Raw genomic sequence first — 25,162 nt, forward strand, 5'->3', positions numbered from 1 at the left:
TCATGAGTTTTTCAGGGCCGATACAATACGATTATTAGTATTAAGAGGAGGGCGATAACCCGTATTTAGTCGATACGTATTTTCTGTAAAAGGTTAAAATTGGCGTTTTTTTTTTAATAATCCAAAAAGAAACAAAGAATATTTGTTCATATATTCATATTCATATAAAACATTAATAGCTCTCTGAAAAACCTTTACAGTAAATACAATAGAAATTCAACACAACTCACATGACTAATCTTTCACTTCACGTGACTAGTGTGGTATTCCTCTGTAATCTCCCAGATGCAGCACAATAGGTTTGAAGCATTTCTTACTTTGCAAACAGCAGTAGTAGCCATGTTTTAAATTCTATTCAAACATTAGTTTAAGCGGGGATATACAATCAGACCAGGGTCTCATTCACAATAATGCTCAGTTACAGCGTTCAGTGAACAATAAACATGCAACAATATGCTATTATAGCACACTGTGAACATGCATTACAATATTGCTTCTATACTACGCTATATAAAGCCTACGTATGTACTACTAGTCAAATACAATAATATTTAGCTACATTTGGTCACCTTTTTTGTTTTAATCACGCCAAAAACTATTTCTTATTAAACACACTAAGATCGCCTCACTTGTTCTATTGGAAGTGCAGTAATGAGGAGAGTAGGAAAAACAGTGCGTGCTTAAATCAAGGGGAGTAAGATACTGCAGAAGTCGGAACTAGGCACAATATTGGTGTTGGCTGCTTCCACATGTGCGTCACTGCACGTTGTCAATATTTACTCGACATTTCAGTCAGAGTGGCAAGAAAGAGGGGGTGGAGAGAAAAAAAAACACAGTAATTGAGAATATATAAAATAAAAAATATATAAAACAATGACTCTTTTGTCTTTGTTGCAACGTTGAAGATTTACTTTGGGGCAAAATGGACGATCTTTTTAGGAAAAATAAAATATGAATAATTACATTATTTGAAAATTGTATGCATTTCTGTGTTAATTGGTAGAACCAATGCTTCGACTCGTGTTGAGATAAATAAATGTGCTGAAGGAGGAAGGCTTTCGGGCGAGCATCTTATTTTCTGTGCTCAGGCTTGTGTGTGAGTGTGTGTTTGAGTTGCATGATTGATTGAAGTCATTACAGTGGTAGAGAGACTTCTTACCTGGCTAATCCGGGAGTGAAGCTGCTGGATGACAGATAGCTGAATTACATGCCACACCAGCCGGCTGCCCAATGAGTTTTAGTCGGGAACTCAAACCCGACAACCAAATCATTCATAAGAACATCTACGAGTGATGAAAATATTCCACTGCAGGTCCTTAGATACATACAGAATTACTGTCTTTGAGTGTTGTACTGTTTATATTTTCAGTATTTGCTGTGTTTATTCAGGAACAGGGATTGGCATAATGTTTAAGTCAGTGGAGCTTAAAAATTTGGCAGAAGGTGCAGAGCGAAAAAAAAGTTGATTGATTGGATTTTTGGATCTGTCAATAAAGAGTCTCGATCCGGTACCTTACCGATGCATGGGGAAAAGATATCTCATGTCATATGTACCCTACCTACAAATAAATATACGTTCTGACATTTATATGTACATGTTATATTTTATTTTGTATTCACTAACAGATTTGCTTTATCAAACTGGCTTTGAAACACTTATGATTTAGGTTGGGGTCTGTCTTCAAAACGTTAAAATTCGACTATTTTCTCTATTAAGTATGTGTTAAACTTACCCAACTAAGTTCAAAAAGCATTTATAAGTTGTTTCCTCAGTACCTATCTGCTTTTGTTACTTTTAGCAACAATTTTCCGGGTAACACATTAGGTAGAGAGAAAAGAGGAGGCGAGTGTGAGATTGTGACTTTATGCTGGTCTTCACATTTTTTTGTTAGTGTAGCATTAAATTGGTGAAGGTAAGAAAATAATGATTTCAAATAGAGTCCAGGCCAAACGTCAACCCAAACTCCCAGAAAGATGAGAGCAAAAGTTTATTCCAGTGCGTCTAATAAATGCATGTACTTAATTAATGAGCTCGACTGAGGCTGAAGCATTACTTTAAGCCAGGAGATGTCAGAAGGGATTTCCAGTTTGTAGGCATTCTAGTTTATGGTATGCATCGAAATACAAAATCTGGCAAGTTCAGAGGTTTTTGTTTTTATTTGACATACATGAAATAAATACATGACAAAAAAGGAAATAGCAATACAGAAAAGTGTTGCCAGCTTTTTGAATGTTGGCCTTGCAAAATATATTTTTTGAATGGAGGAGAGATCCACAAATGGACACTGGGGATACCAAAACAACGCTTTAGTTAAGTGGTACTTTACCATGATATATATCATTTTTAATTTCAATTCATACTATTTTTGTTTGTTGGCCTTGATTAGAATTCCTCATTGGGCGTATGTAGAATTTGAAACATGGGCTGGACTTCTCACTGAATTATTTTATTGTTTTTAAGTTTTTAAAAAAGAATTAAATTTACATCCGTTCTCAGTTTTTAAGTAAGAGGTTTGCCATTACTTTTTCGTTTTCTCTCGTCCGAAATTTACGGTATTTTTTTAAAATATATTATCTTTAGAGACTACATTTCCATTTGCTTTCTGCAGCCATTGTAAGAGTCTTCCTCTTTGTTTGTAAGACACACCGCCAAATGTGTGTAAAAAGATAAAAAAGGCAATTTGTATTTTTTCTGCTCGTATTACTTGCATTGCATCTGCTTGACCTTACATTTCCCCATTCTTATAATAACATAACGCAATCAATAGTTGCTCTTTACGGCAAAATATAAAACTAAACACCACATGGTCAGCCTCAAATCCAACTGACTTACCGTAAATTCCGGACTATAAGCCGCTACTTTTTTCCCAAACTTTCAACCCTGCGGCTTATTCAGTGATGCGGCCAATTTATGTAATATTTCTAACGGCCGCCAGCGGCGCTGGAGTACAAAAGGTATGATTTAGACTGCAATTTCTTAGCTTGTGCACAAATTAAATTAGCGTGGACATGTCCTCATCATGCAAATTGCAAAAAGAAAATCCACATGACGGAACTTTTAAGCTAAACGCATTCGAGCAGTCCGATATCGAAGGACACAGAGCTACCGCACGTAAACTTTATTTTGCGAGCGTGATGTCAACGTGTTTTTTAATAAGGGAGCGCGGGATGACGTCTATATGACAAAGTCACTTACCCATACGGAAGGAAGACGACTTAAATGACGTCAGTTATAAGGAGGAAGATGAGGACAGTTTACTGTGCTTGCTACATGTACGGTATGTTTTATTTAACAGAGCTGTTTACTGTGTTGCGAGCGTGTTGCTAGTAGCGTTTTGCTACCCTTCACAGGCACGGTTTGGAATAAAAGTTATAATATTATTAATAAAGCTTTGAAAACTCTCTCAGTGTACCGTCTTTCTTTGTAAATATGTGTAACCAAGTATAATACGTATTTGCAACTGTATATTTTTGTAAAGTATTGATTTTAGAAACTTATTCTGATATGTTTTGTACGAGCAAATGAGAAAGAAGGGGCGGGGCAAATGCGGGCTGACGGGAAGTGGAGTAAAGGTGAGACGTGTTTGTGGACGCAGCCGATAATAGTGGATATCTATTTTTCCCACCCTTACATTTGGAAATATACACTTTTTCCTTGGATTACTTTCAACGGGCACCTGGACTCTGCAGGTCTGAATTAAATCTTAAGTACCCGTATCATTTTCCGTTCATTTTGACGGCTGTGTTTTTTGGACTGTATCGGGTATGGGTTAAATTCTTGTTTGTATTGCGTTTTTTTCAATGTGGGCGCATGCGGCTAATATACGGGTGCGGCTTGTGTATGTATGTATTCCTTCCGAAATGTGGTGGGTGCGGCCTATAATCAGGTGCGCTCTATAGTCCGGAATTTAAGGTATGTCTTTTGTCACGAAATCTAAGTTAAATAAGACTGTATACACATTTACATCTTTTATATTTCTGTGTGTGCAGAAGGTCATTACAGTAACTGACCATTTTTCATCATTGACTGATTTTTTTTAAGAGTGGACAAGAAAATGTAAAGGTCATCTGGCATTTTGACAGGTTGAAAATTGGGCGTCCTTAAGAATCCATCAAGCACGCCATTTTAGGAGGGAGGCAGAGAGACTTAGCCATATGACTTTTGAACCTGAACAGGGTCAGGGCTTTGATAGTACTTGGATGGGAGACCGCCTGCGAATACCAGGTGTCGTAAATAGGTCATTTGGCACATGCTCTGTTGATACAGCACTGACTGTACCCCTCTGATATGGTCAGTGGAAACTAATTTCCCTAATGGGGCTTGATAAATAAATGTTAAGCTAAGCAACATCACAGTTATCAAGAATATAAATAATGACACTTTAGGCCCAATCTGATCCAAAAGTTGAGTCAGGATTGGACTCGTGCTTGGGCTTAGGATATTACGTCTACTTCGTCCTGAGAAAGAGGCGCGTTGCCCGTCCATTGAACTGCGCCGCTTTGATGGGAATAGTATCAGGGGCGTGTACAAACAGCCTTGTGCAATGCGGGAAAATATGGCGGTGCAGAGAGAAATAACCAAAGGTCAGAAGCTGCCCATACGGATTGAACAACTTACCCCCTACTGGACTGTACTGTCGCTCATATTCCAAGTTAGCGTTGACCTCTCACAGTGATATGGCTGAAAAGAAGAGTAGCTAGAAGCAGGAAGGTTTTTCCAATAGGCAGCGCTCATTAGCTTCAGGTGAAAAACAGATTTGTTTTTGGATGAGTATAGAACCACAGCCTGCTGCTTCGGTTTGATTCCTCTCGGCTACATACAGCGCTCACGCTGTCTGCAGTATTACAAAATGCATTGCAGACAAGAAATTTGAGTTGTTTGTCTCCCAAACAAAAATCAAACGGAACAGTATTCTCCCGTTTTAGTTGGGTTGTGTTCCAAAAAAGGTCCCACGATGGTAAAAACCTGCAAAGTTGAAACCTTTATTTATTTATCTATTTTTTTTATTCTGCCAAAATCAATGCAAAACTGATCTATTTAGTTTCTGGCTTAGACATTTTTTTACTCTCAACCTTGTATATTTTAATATTTTATATCCATCCTTTTTTTTTTCTACTTGCTGGTATTTGTATTTTGTATGCCTGTGTAATTAATTGCATGTTAGTACTAGGGTAGAGGAAATATTTAAAAAAAATAATAAAAGTACTGTACTTTATAATTTCTTTTATTTTTTATTTTACGAGTAACTTGTGTATGGTCAAATTATACTTGTATGTATATATAAATTGCTGATCGGAACAACCAATGATTTTTATAATATGTATATATACATATATATATATATATATATATATATATATATACACACACCGTAAATTCCGGACTATAGAGCGCACCTGATTATAAGCCGCACCCACCACATTTTAAGAGGAAAACCAATTTTGTACTTACACAAGCCGCACCTGTAAGAAGCCGCATGTGCCCACATTAAAAAAAAAGTAACACAAACACAAAATTAACCCAAACCCGACTTTAAATCCCTCGGTTGAAACTGAATGTCCTTCATAAAAGTACACAGTCCAAAAATCACAGCCAGCAAAATGAACGGAAAATGATACCGGTTTGATGCAGACCTGCAGAGTCCGGGTCCCGTTGAAAGTAATTCAAGGAAAAAAGTGTATATTTCCAAAGGTAAGGGTGGGAAAAATATATATCCACTAATGTCCGCCGCGTCCACAAACACTCACCTATACCGGTCCCCACTTCCCATCACCCCGCGTTTGTTTCGCCCCTTCTTTTTTATTCGCATGTGCAAAACATATCAGAATAAGTGTCTGAATTAAATACATTACAAAAATATACAGTTGCAAATACATATTATACATGGTTACACATATTTACAAAGAAAGACGGTACACCGAGAGAGTTTTCAAAGATTTAATAATAATAATATAACTTTAATCCCAAACGGTGCCTGTGACAGTAAACGGGTCTGTTAAAAAAACATACCGTACTTGTACACATCACGGTAAACCGTCCTCATCTTCCTTCTTAGAACTGAAGCCATCAAAGTCGTCTTCCTCAGTGTCGGAAAGAAACTTTGTCATATCGACGTCCTCCCACGCTCCCTTATTCCAAAACACGCTAGCAACACGCTCGCTCCTTCTTTATCGGACTGCTCGATTGCTTTTAGCTTAAAAGCTGCGTCATGTGCCTTTCTTTTTGCATTTTGCATGATGAGGGTATGTTTACGCTAATTTAATTCATACACAAGCCAAGAAGTTGCAGTCTTCCTCTGCGCATATATTCCACCGGTCTAAATCTTACCTTTTGTATTCGAGCGCCACTGATGGCCGTTAGAAAAATTACATAAATTGGCCGCATCACTGAATAAGCCGCAGGGTTGAAAGTTTGGGGAAAAAAGTAGTGGCTTATAGTCCGGAATTTACGGTATATATTTATATATATATATATATATATATATATATATATATATATATATCCTGAAAATATACATTGATAGCTTTTAGAGAAACTTGAAGTTTAAAAAATATTTGTACATACGTTAATGTAAGTTCATTGAACAGAACACAGTGCACGATGAAAATCCGCACAGCAAGGGATTACCCTACTTCAATTGTTAAAATTCACCAGCAGAACTAGCACAATGTCTTTTAAGTTGCATCGATAAAGGATCATTGAGACACTGATGCTTTTAATTTTTATAGTTTACAATTTTAAGTATGACTTGACAGGCGTGCTTTAGCATGCACGGGCCACTCGGTGGCTCAGATGCAAGCTGGAGCCGCCAGAAAACGCCCCAAATTTGCAGTCGTCTGCCCCGCTCTGAGCCTCCTGCACCAAGATTGTCTTTTGTTCTCTTTTGCTAGCGGGAAGAGCCTGACAGCTCCAAAATGACTCGCTCTGCTCGTTTTGTCGCTCTCCCACAGACTCACATACGAAATCGTGTTTTCATAGATTTTCATTAGTTTACAATGATTTACACAAAGTATATACCCAAAAAATACATTGCATAACAGGTAATTTTAATTATATAATAATAATTATTATAATATTAATAACGTTCCTCCGGGCACTCCGGTTTCCTCCCACGTTCCAAAGACATGCATTTCAGGTGAATTGGCCGGTCCAAATTGTCCCTAGGTGTGAATGAGCGAATGAGTTGTCTGTCCCTGTGTGCCCTGCGATTGGCTGGCAACCAGTTCAGGGTGTCCCCTGCCCACTGCCCGATGATTGCTGGGATGGGCTCCAGCCCCCCGCGACCCTACTGAGGATAAGCGGTACGGCTAATGAGATGAGATGAGATAATATTAATAATATATTGGAAATATCACATCCGAATACAATATTGTAGAAAATGTTTTACTAATTATACATATATATATATATATATATATATATATATATATATATATATATATCTCATCTCATCTCATCTCATTAGCCGTACCGCTTATCCTCATTAGGGTCGCGGGGTATATATATATATATATATATATATATATATTGTCAGAACCAGTACAGATACAGGACCCGTGACGCGTGACGTTCTCACACAAGCCTTTTATACTACGGGAAAAGGGGAATCATGCACGTTAGAAAGCCGGTCTGTGTGGAAGGACAGGAAGCCAGAGACCGATGTGATCGATAACAAATCAGGATAACAAAAATAACCAGGAAAACTAGACGGGAAGTAGCCTGGAGAAACTAACAAACAGGACAATAGCAGACAGAAACAAAACTGGAACCCGAAAATAATAAATACAAAAATAAACGGGAAGAATACCAGACTGGAGATATCACAGGAAAACAGGACCAAGTCAGAACCCATGTCTTGTGGGGCAGAAGTTTGTTTGAATCAACCTAAGATCAGGACCGAGTCAGAACCCACGTCTTGTGGGGTAGAAGTTCGTTTTTCGGGCTGACAAACTGGGGTTTTGGGGGATTCCATTATGGCTCTTGAAAAAATTGGGTTGCTGATCCCTGATAATGTGTATTCGGCACCAGTAAATCTGTGCAATAAAACGCCAAACTTGTTAATGTGACATTAAACGGAGCTTTTGTCTGAAAGAAAACAAAAACATTCTTTTGTCTTAGACTTGCTTGTTTCCAGCTACAATTTTTAGAGGGCATGGTTGCTGTCACAATCGGCTAGTGAGGATAGCCAATCCCTCATGGATTTCTGGAGGCTATCACCATGGAGACGGTGGTCTGCCACACGTGTCTATAGATTCTTCTGCTGGAAAGAGGCTACTTGCCGTGGTGCTGAATTGCCTATATCGCTCATCAATGGAGAAACAACAATAAGCTAAGGTTGTGGGGAAGATAAGATGTGGGCGACAGGCAGTATAGTGGATATGTTGTGATGCAGTCAGAGGAAGAAATTGGCGTAAGAAAGTTAGGAGAGAAGGATTACGGAGTAAAAGAGGAAGGGAAAAATTTGCAGCAAGATGAGGAGAAGGGCAAAGTAGAAGAAGCTTGATCCTTGTGTCACGGAGACAAATAGTATGTGGTGCTAATGACTGGCTAAAGCTCCCCCCCCCCCTGCTGAGAAGAGCTGCTAATATGACTGCAAATAAAGGTGCCATGCGACGCTGTCGCATTCCAGCAGTCGCTCAGCTGTCACCCAAAATTAGCCAAAAGGGGCACCTCTGTTGCCTGCCTTTTCCCTCTCCCCTTCTCATATTAAGGCACTGCAAATGGGCTTTCCTCTCTTAGAGTGTTATTTCTGCATGTAAGGGCCACTTTTCCAAAGTGTAATAGAATTTGTTCAATCCCATGATGCTGAGGGTAGCCACTCTATAAAATATGAAGTGGTCTTTTCGTGATGTGGAGCCCTTTTCCTCCTTGATTGCTACCTCGGCTGCATACTCCTCCTTGAGGTTTTCCCAGGGGACATGATTTTTAGAGCCAGGAGAAAAAGAGCTGGCGGTTTAATTTGAGGTGTTTAATCATTATGTATGTCGATTTGAGCAATCCAACTTTCCTTTCAACACATTTTTTGGGTTTAGTTGCAATGCCGAGAAACAGTATAGCAGGGGTCCTTGTTACATTGATCGCGATCTTCTGGTGGATCCATGAAATAGCAATGGAAGAACGGTAACGGTAAAGTGTGGTCAGTGCTTTTTATTTGTTGGAACATTCTTCCATCCAGCAGTCAAATGCAGTGTGTTAGCTGTACAGTGCTAGTTACTATCCCTCTGCAACAGCGTTGACCTTAACAAAAAGACTGACTTGTCACCTTTTACAAATTGACTGTTTTATTCTGACTAAACACTTGATTTATGTAGGACATAATGCATTGGGAAATATTATCACGATTTAATTACACAAATTAGGAATTTATTTTTCGCTGCAGACAGCCCCGAAGTGTGCGTCATGCATACTACCCCGCATCCTCACAAAGGTGAATTTTGCCGTCTCCGACAACGAACAGCCCGGCTTCGATGTGCGCACTTCAGCTCCAAAGTGCACAGCATGCACGCTACCCTTACTACCTCGGAAGGGTGATGTTTGCCGTTTCTGACAACCAATGGCTTGTTGTGAACAAATAACACACAGTGTCCCTTTAGATAAATAAATAACTCACGCTCATATAGAACGTGCACTCCTAACTTCTGATTAAAAACAGATTTTAAAAATAAATGTGTTTCACCTTTTCTTAGCTCAAACTCTGGAAGTGAAAATCATTGTTGAATAAGTGTGGCCAATCATTTGTTGACACAATAAATAATGAACACAATATCAACGAAAAATTTCCAATGTATTTATTTAACGTCCGTCAAAGTCCGATTCATCATCAGATACATTAAAGAGTTCTTCCCCTCGTCATGCTTTTTGGCGTTTATTTATATCTTTCAGAACGCTAACGGGTCAACAGATTATCCCAGATAGTTCTACCCATTCAGCCCACGACTTTATGGTCTTCTTTAATAAGAAGATTCAACGCATACGGGAAGAAACTTCTAAAGACATTGTTAGTACATCACATATTAAAGGTCTGAAATCTATAGATAAGCAACATGGTGGGTTGTCATGGGATTTTTTTCCCGATTTAGTGATCTGTCACTTGATAATCTTAAACCGGTGGTGAATAAGGCCAAATTGACTACTTGCCTGTTCGACCCGCTTCTAGGTTCACTGATTAAAGGTCTTTTTGGGGTCCTTGGACCTTCAGTTCTAAATATTATGAACATATCGCGCTCCTCAGGTGTAGTTCCAGCGGCTTTTAAGTCCGCTGTTATTAAACCTACACTGAAACGAACCAACCTTGATCCAGAAAGCTTATGTATTTATAGACCTGTGTCAAACCTACCGTTTCTTTCTAAAGTGAAAAGGTTGTGGCACTGCAGCTGAATGATTTTATATCCGAGAACAATCTTTTTGAATCAATGCTATAGGGATTCAGGGCTAACCACTCTACTGAGACAGTCCTGATTAAGGTAACCAATGATCTTCTACTGGCAATGGACTCCGGCGCTTCATCACTCTTGCTGCTGCCTTATTGCTGTCTTTGACACTGTGGACCATAATATCTTACTAGAATGGTTGTAAAAATGGGTTAGTCTCTCAGAAACTGTCCTCTTATGGTTCAGATCCTACTTATCAGATAGGACGCACTGTGTTACATTTGGTGAAATTACATCTGAGCCCTTTACTGTAACCTGTGTTGTTCCGCAGGGCTCAGTACTTGGCCCCCTTCTTTTCAGTATTTTTATGCTTCCATTAGGTGATATTATTCGCAGGTATAATATCAGTTTCCATTGCTACGCAGATGCCATTCAACTATATCTTCCGATGGAGCAATCTGCCACACTAAGCTGTGGAAATTTGGAGGCCTGCCTCACTGAGATAAAAGAATGGATGTCACTCAACTTCTGGCGCCTTAACTCTGAAAAGACCGAAATGCTAGTTATTGGTCAATCTAAATGCCGTTACTTGTTCTCAAAAACGTCTCTGAACATTGGCATAAGTAATATCACCCAGAGTGACTCAGTCAAAAATGTAGATGTCATATTTGACCCCGATCTGTCCTTTCAAACACATGTTAGGAATATTACTTGAACAGCTTTTTTCCATCTTCGCAACCTAGCTAAAATTCACCCTATGCTGTCTCAGTCGGATGCGGAGATTATGATTCATGCGTTTGTTACCTCCCGTCTTGATGTCTGTAATGCACTACTCCCCGGTCTCCCGAAGTCCAAAATCAAGAGCCTTCAGCTAGTACAAAATGCTGCAGCGAGGCTTTTAACTAAGACAAGAAAGTTTGATCACATTACCCCGATTTTAGCTATCCTGCATTGGCTCCCTGTTTGCTTAAAATGTGATTTTAAGGTTCTGTTGGTATTATACAAAATCATGCATGGGCTTGCTCCCTCATATCTTTCAGGTTTAATTTCCCTCTATGTTCCGGTCTGGAGCCTTCACTCTGAAAATGCTGGTCTACTAGTGATCCCAAGAGCCAGGAAGAGATCGGCAGGCTCAAGAGCGTTTTCCATTCGGGCCATGGAATGCTCCTCCCCCTGAGATTCGATCTACAACCTCAGTGTAATGTTTAATTCTAAGCTTAAAACACACTTCTATTCCATAGCATATGAATAACCTATATTTTATGTTGAAAACATATGTGTATTATTTGCCCTCATGTAGGTTTTAGATCAGGGGATGATGTCATAATGGTCTGTAGTTAGCAATAGTCTTTGATCTGTTCAGCCCTTTGAGACTCTTTGTGAGTAAGGGTTATACAAATAAACATGACTTGACTTGACTTGAAGACTTTCTGTTTTCTCCATTCTCTATCATTCGACTTTGGTACCGTGTATTAAAGATAGTGTAATGATGAAAAAAAGTCATGCCTTTTCCTATTACATCTATATCACTTATGGTCTTTTGATTAGACTTCTCTTATTTCAGGTTTTTAAAAAAATGTGTTAGACACTAAATGCATGGCTGTTTGTTACTAGTAGGATTAAGCCTGACTGGCTTTTACAGCTTCTTTATTTTATGTCCGGTAACTCAAATCATTATTTGTTTGCACAAAGGCGACCTCAAACATGAAGTGCACTTGACTGCTTTTAAAAATACAAAGAACAGATAAGAAAAGCTATTGTTCATAATTTGCAATCCATTAGCTGAAGAAATTACAGCAATTCAATATTTAAATTGTTTATAATTAATTCAGTAGCTAAAAAACACACTGGCACAAATCTATTCTCTGTGCTAATTCAGCTTCAATGGGCTGATCTATTTGGACCAATGAGATCAGGTTTCAGTTGGAGATTTGATGCAAAAAAAAAAGGTTTTTGTCCCTGGTTAATATTTCTGTATGTTGATGTATTTATTTTATTAGTCTCATCAGGTCTGACTTGGTAACAGCAAACATACTTGGTCATGGAACAGAGGAGCTGCACAACATTTTAATGTGATTTTCACTTGTTAGGCTGAGAACACTATTGATTACAGTTGGCTCGCATTGGACAACCAAGTGATGCCTTATAGGCCCTCATGCAGCCCCGGGGCCGAGTCCTAGCTGTCACGTAGGCAATGGGTTTCCATGCGGGTTTGGATTAATGAAAGAGGGCCCCTGGTTGCAGAGGGGGCCAGAAGGTCAGACCATTAAAGAATCCCTGGGCAGTGTGAGATTGAGCCTGCCAGGCAGAACAGACCCTAACTGACTGATGGACGTCCAAGGAAGGGTAGAGAATTATAAACTTCACTGACTTTCTGCAGAATCTTGACAGGTAATAGAATATATTATCTATCAGTCTAAATTGTCATTAAATGTATTCCCAAATTCTATAAAATGCAAAATGTGAGGAAATAGTACATGTTATCTTTAATTAAATCCCTTTAGATACTTGGTTGTAATATTTTCATTTGAAATTTTTAGGCAGTTTTACTTTATCTGTTGCAGGATTTTTTTTAAAGCAACCACTGTAAATGCCTCTTTTTTTATGCGAATCTAATAAAAGTATTCAAAATCAGCACCGAGCAATATGCCAGTCAGGTTTTTTTGTCAGCTGTAAGTATGCCTTTTAAAGGTAGGGTGTGAAGTTTGAGTTGATCTTAAAAATTTGAAAGTACAATTTTTTTTTCTATTAAGGATGGCCAGGTGAGTTCAAAGAACACTAATGCTCTATCTTCAATTGCACCAATCTGCTTTTATTTTACTTTTATCAGGCCTGTTCTGGGTGGGACAAACCCCTCAAAATGCTTTTTTAGAAAGAAGTGTTTATTCAAGCGTGTCAAAGAAATAACTGCAAAACACGTCTAACTCGGCTGCCGTTAGACATGTTTATAAATATATATATATATATATATATATATATATATATATATATATATATATATATATATATATATATATATATATATATATATACTGGACTGTCTCAGAAAATTTGAATATTGTGATAAAGTTCTTTATTTTCTGTAATGCAATTAAAAAAACAAAAATGTCATACATTCTGGATTCATTACACATCAACTGAACTATTTCAAGCCTTTTATTATTTTAATATTGCTGAATTTGGCTTACAGCTTAAGAAAACTCAAAAATCCTATCTCAAAGTATTAGAATATCATGAAAAAGTATACAAGTAGGCTATTCAACTAATCACCTGAATCATCTAATTAACTCAAAACACCTTGCGAGGTTTCCTGAGCCTTAAAAACACTCAGCTTGGTTCATTAAACTAAATCACAAGTATGGGGAAGACTGCTGATCTGACTGCTGTCCAGAGGACCATCATTGATACCCTCCATCAGGAGGGTAAGACACAAAAAGAAATTTCTCAAAGAGCAGGCTGTTCACAGAGTGCAGTTTCAAAGCATATCCACAAAAAGTCTGTCGGAAGGGAAAAATGTGGCCGGAAACGCTGCACAACCAAGAGAGATGACCGCAGCCTTAACAAAATTGTGAAGAAGAGCCGCTTCCAGAATTTGGGGGAGCTTCAAAGACAGTGGGCTGAAGCTGGAGTCCAGGTATCAAAAGCCACAGTTCACAGACGTGTCCGGGAAATGGGCTACAATAGCCGTATTCCCATGGTCAAGCCACTTCTGAACTCAAGACAACGGAAGAAGCGTCTGACTTGGGCTATGGAGAAGAAGCACTGGACAGTTGCAGAGTGGTCCAAAGTCCTCTTTTCAGACGAAAGCAAGTTTTGCATTTCATTTGAAAGTAAAGGCGCCAGAGTTTGGAGAAAGGCTGGAGAGGAGCAAAATCCAAGTTGCTTGAAATCCAGTGTGAAGTTCCCACAGTCAGCAATGGTTTGGGGAGCCATGTCAGCTGCTGGTGTTGGTCCACTGTGTTTCATCAAGTCCAGAGTAAATGCAACTGTGTACCAAGAGATTTTAGAGCACTACATGCTTCCATCTGCTGAAAAGCTCTATGGAGATGAGGATTTCATTTTCCAGCATGATCTGGCACCTGCCCACAGTGCCAAAACCACCAGTAACTGGTGCACTGACCATGGCATCACTGTCCTTGATTGGCCTGCTAATTCCCCTGACCTGAACCCCATCGAGAATTTGTGGGGTATAGTTAAGAAGAAGATGAAAGACAGGCGGCTATCGAAGCATCCTGGGCATCAATAACACCTCAGCAATGCCACAGGCTGATTGCCTCCATGCCACGCCGGATTGATGCAGTAATCCGTGCAAAAGGATTCCCAACCAAGTACTGAGTGCATCAATGGACATTTTCAAATGTTTGATTTAGTTTTGCTGTTATAAAATTATTTTTTTACTTGGTCTGAGGAAGTATTCTAATATTTTGAGATAGGATTTTTGGGTTTTTTCAGCTGTAAGCCAAAATCAGCAATATTCAAATCATAAAAGGCTTGAAATAGTTCAGTTGATGTGTAATGAATCCAGAATGTATGACATTTTTGTTTTTTTAATTGCATTACAGAAAATAAAGAACTTTATCACAATATTCTAATTTTCTGAGACAGTCCAGTATATATATATATATATATATATATATATATATATATATATATATATATATATATATATATATATATATTTTTTTTTTTTTTTTTTGATTGATTGATTGATTATTGCTCCAGCGAAGGTCGGGGGGTCCCGTCCCTGTGCGTTGAGCCGACCAGATGAACCAGGTTTTTCCAATGCTGGCGGTCTTGTGCCAGCTGTTCTGCATCCTCTACAGTAACTCTGTGCTGTTGGAGGTCGCCCGCAACGACGTCGAGCCATCGAGTGCGGGGTTTCCCTCGTGGTCGTCAGCCTGCGGCCTTTGGGTCAAACTGGAGAATGGCTCGGGTCGGATGGTCTGGTGGTAGACGAAGGACATGGCCAAACCAGCGGGTGCGGCGTTGTGCGACCAAGGAAGATGCTCGGAGCTGGCACGTGCGGGCTCTGAGCTCTTCATTGGAGACTCGCTGGGGCCACCTGATGTTCTCGATGGTTCTGAGAGCCCTATCAAAACCGTCGATTCTTGTGGCCAGGGTGTCGTTCAGGGGCCATGTTTCTGAGCCATAAAGCAGGATAGAGAGTATGGCGAGGTAGTAAATGCGGAGCTTCGTCTTGCGTGCGATGGTCTGGTGCCGCCAGAGTGGTTTCCAGAGAGGCTGCAGAGCAGATGCTGCCAGGGCTCTTCTGCGGAGAATCTCTGGTTTTAGGTCCCCATCGTCTGTCACCATGGACCCCAGATACACAAAGCTCTTGACAGGCTCGACGATGACGCTATCAATTTGGGTGGGAGGTTGATCTGGTCCATCACCGACATACATGAACTTGGTTTTCGTCCAACTCACTTGGAGGCCAAGCCGCGCTGCCTCTTCGCTGTAAATGCCCAGAGCGTCTCTCAGCTGGCTGTAGGAAGTGCTGACCATGATGGTGTCGTCAGCATACTCCAGGTCAGTCAGGTGGTAGTTGCCGAAAGACACTCCGGGGATGCGCTCACTAACCCTGAACATCAGATGGTTGATGATGCAATTAAAAAGGTCGGGAGCAGCCACGCAGCCTTGACGAACGCCGCTGGAGATAGTAAACCAGTTGGAGTCAATGGCGTTGATACGGACACATGTAAATATATATATATATATGTATATATATATATGTATATATATATATATATATATATATGTACATATAGTAGGGTTACGTAGTTTTGGTTTCCACAAAAAATTTTCATTTTGGTGCATTCCTTATCAACATTTTTATATTGCTGAATGCCTTCAATCAAATTCAAAAATGTATCCATTTGACTTTTGAGGATTTAAAACTGCTGAAGTTTTTTCTGCCATCTGGTAGGATTAGGTGTTACCACAACCTCAAAATGACGCTTGACCACGAAAAATTTGCAGATGATTTTTTTAGTTACCAGTGCTCACTCCCACAACTGTACATGTTTCTGAATTTTTTCTAAGATTTGATAAGATTCAGTAATCCTTAATTGGACATTCTAGGGTTTTATCTGTCAAAAACCCTTAAAAGTTTAGATATGGTTTAGGAATTTAAATTTCAATTGGATTTCAGTTGACTTCGGAAAATTAGAGGTGTTGGTTATGATGTTTAAATCATGGGTTTTTATGGGCATTGAATTAGTATGTGTTATGTTTGGTCCCAATGTGGTGCCTTTCCTAATTAAATAAATGTGATTTCAGCAAAGACAATTATGACTAAGAAAACGGAAGCCTTGTCGACAAAAAACATGCTACTCCAAACCAAAGAACCCAGTGGCATTCTACATGGGATTCAATGTGCCTTCTAAAACTGGACAAGTGACTGAACCTTTCTAGTATTCAACGAAAAGGCTCCATCTTTTTTTTTTGGGGGGGGGGGTTGTTTTTTACATTTAGCACATCTCGTTGTTCCTCATATAAACCTTTTTTGAAAACTCATCAGCACTTTTGGACACATGTTAATTGATTATTTCGAGAAAATGTTTCCAGTCCAAAAATCTCACAACCATTCCTTTTTATTTTCATTCAAGCCAATTGTTTCTTTTGATCAACAAAATCACTGGGAGCCCTATTAAATCTGTAGGTACCTGGGGTACCTGTAGCAGCAAGCTGGCCGACATTGATGTCGCTCTATCTATGTGAGGGTTGTGTAAAATAAAATGGTATAAAAAGGTTATAAAATGTTGTTTTGTACTTTATACTTTTTCTGTTCATCTGTAGATATTTTAATTTATGTTCCTGTGTTTTTCAGGGATAATATATTTTAAGAAGAAATAAGAAGTGTCAGGTTTATTCTTGTAGTTGATAATCAATTTGATAATCAATCAATTAAAGGAGTTCACTGTTGAGTGAAAAAGTAAATGATATTCTAATTTAGTAAAATGATATATTTGAGACATTTTTGCATTACCGCCGCTAGCTCATGTTTCTTTATGCCTGAGAAAAGGGCTTAATGTCACTAACTCGGAATCTGACTGGCTAAACCAACAGTTTTTTCGAACACTTATGTTGACGGCCCGCCACTGGTGCAATAAATATACAGTGGTTGTCACACACAGTACACACTCGTGTGGCATTCATTCAGTTAAGACATTTTGTGTGTGTGTAAAAGTACAGCCAGGCCAGGGGAAATTTCCAGAGGTTGTGTGAGTGTTTGTAAAATAGCAGCCCAGGGATATTTCACAGCCGAGTGAACGTGCCCAAAACGTGTTTAGCTCCAAGCTTGGAAAAGGGCTTTATTTGATGGCCAAAACACTCAGGGCTCATCATAATTCTGACTGTGTGGGTTGATTTTGGTCAAATGTGCCAGATTTGTGCACACTTTTAGTCAAAGAACAAACGGGAAACCTGCTTACATGTCGGTCAGGTAGCTGCTTGCCGCTCGGGGGGGTTGAAATAGTTAAAGCATTGTGGTCGTTAGCCGCAACAAATACACAGACGGGCTGATTAGGATTTGTGTTCCTTTTACAGGATAAAAGAGCCGGCAGAAATTCGTATGAATCATACACGCCTTGGCAAGATTCAATTAATCAGACTTCATGTTACCTTGTTCCCATTTTATCACAATGCAGACAGGTAATTGTCTTTTGATGTGCTGGATTCACAAAGGTGTATCCGTTTGCTACGACGCGTTTACAGAGCATACAAAGTGATTTGCTTTCGCCTGAAGAACAAATGGGTTTAACCTGCAGAAGATAACCCAGGGGTCAGGAACCTATGGCTTGCGAGCCATATATGGCTCTTTTTATGAGTTTATATGACTCAGAGACAAAATTGAGTGCAGGCAATTTTTCTACAAATCATTCCAAACTTGATTGGTCGATGCTTAATTAAATTCATGTGAAGTCAAATCAACGCTGAAAGTTATTGGGGTACTGTACAGTATATATGGGGCCTGTTTTTAACTCCAGTTTACAGTCAAGCTGTTACATCACCAAAACTTGTTTTGGCTGTACATCGCTAAGGAATCCTTTTCATAGAAGCTGATTTAATGATTTGTGTTCACTGTAGAAACACCTTATGATAAAAATCTACATAACAAACTGTAAATATGCCAAAACAGCAGACGAGCACCCTGAACATTTTGACTGGGAGAGCAGTATGGATGGGAGCTATGCAAAAGAAGCAAGCACTCCCGATGTCTCTCGCCCTGCGCCGTCTGCGCCAAAACTAAATACGTCAGGATCCTTGTTTGCTGAATTTTGTGAATTTTTTTATAGTTTGTGACAGTTTTGAAACTATTATTTATGGTTAGGGTTATGGGAAAAATGAAGGTCAACAATCTTAATTAATTGTAGGTTCTGGCATTATTCTTATTTTACAATTTTTAATCAAATCTGCAGTGCAGGCTTAGCGATTTTGTTGAACCTTGTTCTTAAAATATATCGTGTGGCTTAAACCAAAATATTTTGCTTTTGTGGCTCTTTGAGTCAAAATGCAAGTTTATTTTCAGCAATGAGGGAGTCGACAGTTTCTAACGTAACTGAGTTGTATGCAAAGTACGGGGTAGACAGGAGGAGGGGTGCGGGAAGAGTAAAAAAGGCGAACGATTGTTGATGATACTTAAGCACTTACTGGACCCTTAAAATTAAAGTTACTGTAACTTTAAAGGACCGTACACACAAACATGTTTCCTTTCTTATGCATATTGTTTTTATTTCCTTTCTTTTATTTTAACGAAGTGATGCGCTCCAACAATTTTTCTGCGGCTTTGTAACTTGCTCTCCCTGCTTCCTTTAGTCAAACCGCAGTGTCCTCTTCTTGAATTTCTCAAACCAGCTATGGCTGGCCTTTAAATCCATTCCAGTTGTACCTGCTGCCACAAGTATACAAATGATCAACAATTGTTGTGAAAATAAATTAATCAGTAATACATTAATCCATAATTTTTCGTGGGATGCACTTACATCAAAGGAACGATGTGTATTATTTGACTAATAGATAATGCTTTATTGTGCTGTGCAATCAAAAACAAGTGTGAAATAGAGACAAAACATACTAGAGACTAAAAGTGACCAAACTATCAGGGAGGTAAAATTCAAAAAGGGGAAAAAGAATAAAGAAAAAAGATCGGAAAAGAGAAATAAGAAAAAATAAATGAAACAGATGACAAAAGAGTTGGGTAAAAACAAGGTAAAAAGAAAAAGAAAAAGGGAGGGTTCTCTTCTTCATGGGATAACTGTCTCAGCAAGATGGCCGGCAACGATTCCAGCTCTATCTATTTGAGGCTAATGTTGTGTCAAATAAATGGGTATAAAAATGTTATAAAAACGTAGGTTTGTACTTTATCCGTATTTGTAAATATTTTAATGTATGTTCTTGTGTAAATGTCTTTACGTATGAGTCTTTTAAAACCTAAATGTTTACTCCATAATATTTTCGCTTATTTTTAAAGCAGTATTTGTTTTTTTAATGAATTATATTTTTCCCACCAAGAGGCCCTTACAAATACACACTATGCCTTTAGACTTTTATATTAAGCCCGGGGCCTCAAAATATCAATTTTGTGGTATGACCACTTTAAGTCTGTGTAGTTTGTCTTCTTTCGTTTTAGCGCTTGTTTTGATTTGCATGGAGCAATTAGGCACCTTCTGTCGAATAATACACACTGTCCCTTTGATGTAAATGCAGCCCAAGCAAATTGTGGATTCATGTATCACTAATTGATTTATTTTTACATTAAATATTTATATTATTTATTTTTAGATCTTATTTTGTTTGTCATTTTTTGAAAAAGATAATTGAGAACAGTGGATATTTTTTAATCAGAAGTTTTCTTGTGAAAAACCCATTCGGCCCAACCTCACCCAGGACCTAGTTCCGGTGGCCCTCAAGTCAATTGAGTTTAAGACCCCTGATTTAAAGAGACATCAGCCTCTCTTTTTTTTTTTTTTTTTTTTTTTTTTCAGAAAACACCTTCCAGAACTCATAGTTAATGTCACCAAAAACAACATAATGTAGATACAATACAATAAAAACAAATTGAATAAAAAGTAATAAAAACCATTGCATAGGATCAAGCATCTGATGATGGAAGCGCAAACGCAAACTGGCTAGCGGTAAGCAGTCTCGATTAAAGAGCTGTGTTATGCAGTCCTAGAAATGCTCGTGATTTGGATTTTCGTTCGTATGTCGAGCAAGATTTTAATTTCCCAATAAACCTTATATATCAAAAGTCTTGTGTCTAGAGGTTCTCGTATACAGAGGTATGACTGTACTTAAAGTGATTACAAAAGACCTTTTTTTTTCAATTAGGCACAGAACATGTAGTGTTCCTCCCCACAATCATGCAGTTATGTTCAAAAGAGTCCACGCACCTTTTATCTCGAGATATTAAAGTAGACAGTTTGACCTCATATCCACTAGAGCTGTGACGTTGCCAGAAGACACTTGGGAATTAAAACAATGGCAGGTCCCTTTGAAAAACAGACAGTGATTGTAGTAATCAGTGGATGCGTACCGCTCATTTTTGCTTGGAGTAATTGGAACTTTGCTTATTGTGGGGAACTTCTGACTTCTGATCATCAGAAGCTGTGTGGAGTAAGTTTACCTATCGTGGTGTACAGCATGCATTCCTTCTTTTAGACATGTGATTGTGACTTGTTCTTAGTTTTTTTGCCGCATGTATTGATATTAACCCTTTTTGACCAAGTATCATTCAGGAGTTTTTGGTTATTTTGTACATGAACTAGTCAGAAATCATGTGAGTGATTACTTTGTCTTTTTTTTTTCAGAACAACCCAAAACTTTCAATAAATGGCAATATCTACCACAGCTAAGTGTTAAGAAAATGTAATGGCATTTAAAAATGAAAAACAAAACAAAAACATTTTTCAAGGTTATAAACGAACAAGTAAAGACTGGAACTGACCATAAACATATTGTAAGATAACAAAGAATGGAAATATAAACTGTCATAAATTTATACAAAAGTTTTGAGTTATGCTCTCTCAGTGTCCATATATTTCACTGGATCTCGGGTGACGACTCTGACCTAGAATTCTCTTCAGTGCAAGGAAGTATCCATCCTAAAAGATAGGCATTGGTTGTGGTCTTGAAGGAGGGTAACTATTGAAATGGTAGGTGCATTGAAATAATAACCATAATAATGTTTAAAATATACAATTATATCAAAAGATTAAAAACTAAAAATGAAGAACAGAATATTCATTGCCCTTTTGATAATCAAAACTAAGTAATGTACAAAGGATTCAAATCTCTTCTTTTCAAAAGTATTATTGGTTACAAATAACAAAAAAAAAATGGTTCACAAAAACATTATTTAATCTGGTTGAGATCAATCTGCTCCAGACAAACATGTTCCTTTATCCAACTATGCAGTGCCAATGCCTAAAACATTATCCATTGTAGGAAGTTGCTGCTATCTTGTGGGTGTTTTGGAGAACTGCTCTGATATAATTTCATTGAAATCAAGAGTTTTAACCAAAGCCGGGTTTCTCTGCTTTAGGGGCCGGTCACACAGCCGTTTGCGGCTGAATCACGGCTAAAATTTTGCGTTTTTTTTCTGCCCGTGGTTGCCCGCGATGGAAAATGCGCAAAATTGGCCAACCCGCTGTTCATCGGTGGTATGCCCGCAAAACAGACGCCGGCGACTGTTCCGCTTCCTCATAGCATCATTTCTGCGTCATTTTCTCGTGTGGACCACGGGTATAAAAGCTCCCGAGCCGGTGTTGTGCCCAAATCCGACGCTTTGAGAACGCCATATAGACGAGATACAGCAGTGCTTTACACGCGGTCAGAAATTCACACGCGGTTGGCCGCTCGAAAAAGTTTTGCGCTGCTCAAAACTTTAGACCACGTGTTAACCGCGGGCGGCACACGAGGAAATGACGCGGAACGACGTGCTATGGCCGCGGCCGGGGCGTGATTGCACGTGGGTAGGACGCGAAATTTCAGCGGGTAATCGTGGGTGGAGCACGGTCATAGCATGTTCTGCGCCTGTATCGCGGTGTTATTACGTGAAATTAGCGTGTTACGCGTGTGACGGTCAAACGCCTTTCTCCGCGTATATACAGCGCGATTTGCCGAGACCACGTCAGTTGTGCTCGAGACGTCAAGGGGTGAACGTGGATCCCTGTCACCGTAGTGACCTCGTCTTAATCCATTTTTATTTCTTGACATTTATTTTAATTTCATAACAATATAATAAAATAAAAATGAAAAACTATTACAATAATAACATATTGGCTTCTTCGGTGCCATTAGCTTGAAATCTTGATCTTCACGGGACTGTGTCTTGAGCGGTTAAGATTTCTACAGCCCGGTGTTATGCCGAGAAATGCATCCCTGCCGAGATTTGCATCCCCTCGCTACTACAACCACTTTTACCTCGTTTTATCTCACTTTTATATCACTTTTAGAGAATGTAATGGCGAACATATAACCAAATCCACTTCGTCTTGCATTTGTTGTGAATGTATACAATTTAAACCATTCTGTCTTTGTATTTGTTGTGAATGTAATCGAACGGTAATGCACACCGTATATAAATCACTTTTGAGAACTGTTATGCACTCTACCATAAAGCTTATTATGCTGAAATAAGCTTTATGGTAGAGTGCATAACAGTTTCAATATGAGCGATTTGAATTGAATAAGGCAAAATAAACATGTTACCTGCTCAAAAGTGATTTGTATACGGCGTGCATTACCGTTCGATTACATTCACAACAAATACAAAGACGGAATGGTTTAAGTTAAGTATTACATTCCCAACAAATGCAAGACGAAGTGGTTTTATATCAAAAGTTTTTTCGGCAAGGATGCATTTCTCGGCATAACGCCGGCTCGGCAGCTTTTATACCCGTGGTCCACACGAGAAAATGACGCGGAAATGATCCGATGAGGAAGCGGAACAGTCGCCGGCGTCTGTTTTGCGGGCATACCACCGATGAACAGCGGGTTGGCCAATTTTGCGCATTTTCCATTGCGGGCAACCACGGGCAAAAAAAAAACGCAAAATTTTACCCGCAATACAGACGCAAACGGCTGTGTGACCGGGCCCTTAGACCAACAGTCACGGAGTTACAGTTGTTTTAAAAGCACTTGTCTAATGGGGGCGTCGGCGCCGCCACTGTTATTAAAGGGTTAATATAATATTGTCCAAATAGCTCCCCCCTTAGCGTGCGGGTTCCTGAAGGCTTCCAAGTTGGCCCTGTTAGCAGTTGGCTTGCTGGCTTGTTTTTCCATGGCTAGGTTTGCGTTTGTTACCCTGCTCATTTGTTGTTGTTGGCTCCCAGTTATCCTTGCTGCTTACTGCATGTTTTTGGTTGGCCAGCCTCCAGTTTTTCTACTGATCAGTCCTGTTTAGGGCAGCACGGCAGCGCAGTGGTTAGTTAGTGGGTTTCCTCTGGGCACTCTGGTTTCCTCCCACATTCCCAAAAAATGCATGTCAGATTAATTGGCCGGTCCAAATGCTCCCTAAGTGTGACTGAGCGAGTTGTCTGTCTCTGTGTGCCCTGCGACTGGCTGGCAACCAGTTCAGGGTGTCCCCTGCCCACTGCCCGAAGATATCTCGGATGGGCTCCAGCACCCCGGTGACCCTACTGAGGATAAGCAGTGCAGGTAATGGATGGATGGGGGAGTCCTGGTTAGCCTTTTTTCAGCTAGCCTGGCATTTTCCCGGCTGGTGTAGCCCCTGTTAACTCTTTCTGTCAGTTGCCCCCATTGTGGCTGCTCGCCATCTGTTGAACTATTGCAGCACCCACCTACGACACAATGCTTAGGCTTTACAAAAACTACCAAAACTTTGCTTAAAACATTCAAAAATGTTTCGACTAATTAACATGTAAACCAATATGGTAACTGGCTTACGAGGGTGCTGGTGTTCTTCTCATGACTACACAGCTAAGACAGACTGTCATCAAAATTCATTATTTCGGGAAATAGAAATAACCAAAATATACCAATCACACACACACACACACACACACACATATATACATTCATCCATTATCTGCACTGCTTATCCGCAGTAAGGCAAGGCAAGGAAAGGCAAGTTTATTTGTATAGCACAGTTCATACACAAGGCAATTCAAAGTGCTTTACAGAAATGGCAGTCAGGTTAAAAACACAAAATAAAAGACATTGAAAATTTAAAAGGTGTTTTTTAAAATGCATTAAAACCACAGATAAAACATAATAAAATCAATGAATTAAAATAAGGTAAAAGTGAAGAGTGCAGATGGAACCCTTTAGGTAGGGTCGCCAGGGCGCTGGAGCCCATCCCAGCCAGCTTCGGGCAGTGGGCAGGTGACACCCTGAACTGGTTGCCAGCCAGTCGCAGGGCACACAGAGACAGACAACTCACTCGCTCATTCACACCAAGGGACAATTTGAACCGGCCGATTAACCTGACATGCATGTTTTTGAAATGTCGGAGGAACCGGAGTGCTCGGAGGAAACCCACACAAGCACGGGGGGAACGTGCAAACTCCACACAGGAAGGTTCGATCTCATGACCTCAGAACTGTGCCGCACACACGCTAAACACTGCGCCGCTGTGCTGCCCACACACACACACATGTATGTATATATATGTATATGTGTATGAATGTATGTATGTATTTATATATTTGTATGTATGTATTTATATGTTTGTATGTATGTATTTATATATATATATATATATATATATATATGTATGTATATTTATATGTATGTATATTTATATGTACCGTATTTTCCGCACTAT

At 39.3% G+C, this 25,162-nt stretch overlaps 1 protein-coding gene across 6 annotated transcripts in view; it reads left to right on the plus strand.

Moving 5' to 3' along the window:
- The window catches only part of myt1lb (myelin transcription factor 1-like, b), a 249,930-nt gene that overhangs the window by 120,070 nt on the left and 104,698 nt on the right, over positions 1-25,162 (plus strand). Inside the window, exon 1 of one of the 6 annotated variants that reach the window (XM_088353856.1) lies at positions 11,471-11,569. The exons of the other annotated variants lie outside the window; for them this stretch is intronic. The gene's annotated coding sequence lies outside the window, so the exon portion shown is untranslated. Of the gene's footprint in view, positions 1-11,470; positions 11,570-25,162 lie in introns of those variants that run through there. 6 annotated transcript variants of the gene reach the window in all.

The sequence above is a fragment of the Urocampus carinirostris genome, chromosome 15, assembly GCF_059441175.1.
Source record: "Urocampus carinirostris isolate Australia breed hairy pipefish chromosome 15, RoL_Ucar_1.0, whole genome shotgun sequence".
Taxonomy (NCBI): domain Eukaryota; kingdom Metazoa; phylum Chordata; class Actinopteri; order Syngnathiformes; family Syngnathidae; genus Urocampus; species Urocampus carinirostris.